This window comes from Phaseolus vulgaris, chromosome 11 (assembly GCF_000499845.2).
Source record: "Phaseolus vulgaris cultivar G19833 chromosome 11, P. vulgaris v2.0, whole genome shotgun sequence".
NCBI classification, from domain to species: domain Eukaryota; kingdom Viridiplantae; phylum Streptophyta; class Magnoliopsida; order Fabales; family Fabaceae; genus Phaseolus; species Phaseolus vulgaris.
The window spans coordinates 31,175,175-31,179,102 of NC_023749.2; positions in this window are offsets into that span (position 1 = coordinate 31,175,175).

Consider the following 3,928-nt stretch of genomic DNA (forward strand, 5'->3'; position numbering starts at 1 on the left):
ATATATTAAATTCTTGTGTGATTTATTTCATTTTATTAAGTGTTTTTGTATTTGATTGAAAGTTGTCTTTTAGATTAACAGTTTTACATCAATAATTATTTTGGTGTAATACTTTATATTATAAGTATTATGATTTTGTTGATAAACTCAAATTCTAAATGATTTTGAGACGCTTGCCTTTGTAAGATCTAGATGTTGTCTTCAAAATGAATTGATTCTTTATCAATTTCATTTTATAGGAATAGGAATAGAAAACAATAGTTTCAAAATCTCTATAAAGTAAAAATGGATAGTTACCTAATAAGTGTAGAGCAAGTGCAAGTTAGATTTAGTTGTACCAAGGTTTAGTTTCAGATATATATATATATATATATGTGTGTGTGTGTGTGTGTGCGTGTGTGTGTGTGTGTGTGTGTGTGTGTGTGTTATGAAGAGTAAATAAGCAGTATGTTGAGGGTTTAAAGATTTAAGCACGTGTTTCCATGGGATGTACCAAAGTTAAGTTCCAAGATGAAGATATGAATTTTCTTTGATCCGGAGCTTGGAAGATGTTAATGTCAAAAACATAGCATAAGATGGCTCTAGCTGAACAACAAAGCTTAAAAGGAAAGTTGAGATTTGGTGAAGAAAGAAGTTTACAAGTTGATTATATCATCTTGAGAAGTATTAATGATATTGAGAAATAAGAAAGATGAGATATCTTAATTGTGTTTAGGTTACAGTTAGACAAAGAAAATGTTGAAAAAGCAGCAGGTAGAGAAATTACTTGGATAGGAGAAAAAGTTTCACGCAGAATGGATGTTGTTTATTTTGATATGGATTTGAAAGCATTGTGTGATTCAGAATCGATACACTCCTTTATGTCAAGTATGTAGGAGATGAATTTGAATGTTATTCCAGGAATGGATTGACTATATGCCAATCACATTCTCAAAGGTTGTGCTCAACAAAAGATAGTGATTCCAAATTCCAATGAGTCAGAATCTATATCTACTCAACAAGGGTGGTCTGAATTAAAGAAAGGATCAAGTTGTTTTATAATCTTAGCTCAGATGGAAGTTAAGAATGAAGCTGAGATGAGTGGTATACCTATGATGAAGGAATTTGTGGATGTAATTCCAGAAGGAATACCTGGATTACCTCCCAAGAAAGAAGTGAAATTCTCCATTGATCTGGTACCTAGAGTTGGACCAGTGTTAATTGGACCTTACAGAATGACTTCAGCTGAGTTAATTAAATTAACAAATGGAAAAGTTGTTAAAGAAGTAGTTAATCAAACTCAATATATTTTCATGGGGTTTCCAATGTTGTGGGTTTAAAAGAAAGATGGATGATCTCGGTTGTGTATGGACTACAGGCAGTTGAATAAGTTGACCTCAAGAACAAGTATCCTCTACTCATAATTGATGATTTGATGGATCAGTGACATGGAGCCACAATTCTCAAAGTTTGATTTGGGATCTGATAGCATCAGATTTTGGTAAAGGCTGAAGATATGTAGAAGACGACCTTTAGGTCTCAGTATGGAATTTGTGAGTATGTAGTGATGTTGTTTGAAGTAACAAACACTCCAGCTCTATTCATGGATTACATGAATAGAATTTTCTATTATTTTTTAGATAAGTTGTTGTGGTCTTTATAGACAACCATCTTGAGCTTTGATGTCTCCCAATCCATGGTGTTTGATGGAAGGCTGGAGTTGCTGCTTGTGAGGGTGGGTTCTGGGTAGATTAAAGTGTAATCCACTCCTTGTTTGAATCTAGAACTGATTTGAATCAAAACCCTTTTGAAAAAGAGTGTTTTCCAAACAAGTGGAAAAACAACCTGTTGTTTTTTCGTTTCAACCAGTTGTTTGACACTTAGTGGTTTTTTAAAAGGGTTTGAAGTTGTTTGACTTGGTTGACTTTGTTGTTAAACCAATTCAATCGGTTGTTTCGTGATTTCAACCGATTGTTTCTTTGAAAATCCTAACAAAATTCTGTTATGCTTTGTAAATCAGCTTTAAATGTTTTCTAACTGAATAGGCTCCTGCTTTAAATGTTTTTAACAAACCTTTGGAGTATATAAAGGTTGTTTTACGCTCATAAAGGAATCATAACAATTTTAGACATTTTGAAAGTGAGAAAACATATTTGAATTTTCAAGATTTGCATCAAGCTTTTGGATTTTCAAGAAGTGAGTGGAATAGGATTGCTATAATCTTTCAGTTTTGGATATTTTATCAGGTGTAATCCTTTCTCAATCTCTTGTATTTCTGTAATTGTTGTGTAAGTGCAGAATCAAAGGGTATTCTGATTTCTGTGGTGTTGGGTGCCAAAGGAAGTGTGTAGCTTGAGGTGTTCAAGGTCACTTCTTTGGTGGTTGTTGTTGTAATCTGAATTTTGATTGCATAGTAGATACTCAGGGGTTTCTGGGGACTGGATGTAGCTCTTGGGATAAGAGTGAACCAGTATAAATTATTTGTGTGCTTTTCTCTTGCCCTTAACTCATATACATTCTGATTTTAATTTGTTTTTAATACTGCTAATAAAAACAACTGATTGAACCGAAGAAACAAACAATTGTTTTTCTGTATATCATCTTAAACAGATTTGTTTCTATGATTCCTTGATTCCTTTCTCTGTATTTCTGCATTGAAGTTCATTTTACCTTCAAATTTTGCGAAAATCTGTTTTAAACAATTCATCCCCCCATCTTGTTTAAAGCCATCTATTCTAACAGCACATGCTCTTAGCAAGAAGTCAGTACAAGTGTCAGCCATGATGATTGAAGAGCAGAAGTTGATTGAGCAGTTCAGAAATCTAAATTTGGGAGTACAATACAATTCCATGTTAATCATATTAGTTTTAGTAAGTTAGCTATAACTAATGATTTCCTTGGAATGATTAAGGAAAAGCAATTAAGAGAATCCTAGTCTGAAGTGTATTGTGGATTTTCTAAGTATATATCAAGCTAAGGACTTTGTGATGGGAGAAGATGAGATCTTGAGATTAGGCAATGTTTGCATATCTACAAATGAAGGACTGAAGAGAATGATTCTAGAAAACGGTTATAAGGGTTATATAAGTCTATGTCCTAGTATGAATAAGATGTACCAAGGTTTGAAGGAATCCTTTTGGTGGTTAGGCATGCGAAAAAAAATAGCTTAGTATGTTGTGACAAGTATGACATGTCAAAAGGAAAAGGTAGAACATTAGAGACCTAATGATACAAACCGACAGATGACTAAGGACACAACAAGAACTTCCCAAAAGGGTCATTCATCTCAAGATACAAAGTCAGACCCCATCAAGCCTCGAGAAAGAATCAACAAAAGAAGAAGCTATAAACCAGAATACCAGAAGTTCTTCCTTTTGGTCTTCTTAAAAAAAATAGAATATGTTTGTAAATAATTTGGGCTCACTTTAGGGTTCCAAATAGCAAAGATAGGCTAGAATAAGGTACCTTTAGCATAATAGGGGGTGTAGTTAGCATTTTAGCTTGTTCTTGGCCTTTTTGGAAGGCATTTTGATCTAGTTTCTTGAAGGACAAGTCTAGGATGCGGGTTTGACTGTCAAACCCTAAGGATGCCTATTTTTTCTCTTTTCCCATCCTACCTCTTTAGCTTGTTCTCCAAGGCTCCTTCACCTATAAATAGGAAGCCTACCTACTGTATTTTACATGTTGAATTTGAATAGAAAAGTTACTCTGCACAATTCTAAGAAAAGTTACTCTCATCATAATTCTGCTAAAATCTCAATCTTAAGTAAAGTATCACCTAAAATGAAAACATCTAAAATCAACTCACATCACCTAATGATTATTGCAGCAATTGGATATTCCCGAGTGTAAATGGGATAACATTGTTATGGATTTTATTACCTATTTGCCAAGAATAGTAAGAGATCATGATGCAGTCTAGGTGATAGATGATCAACGGACGAAGAGC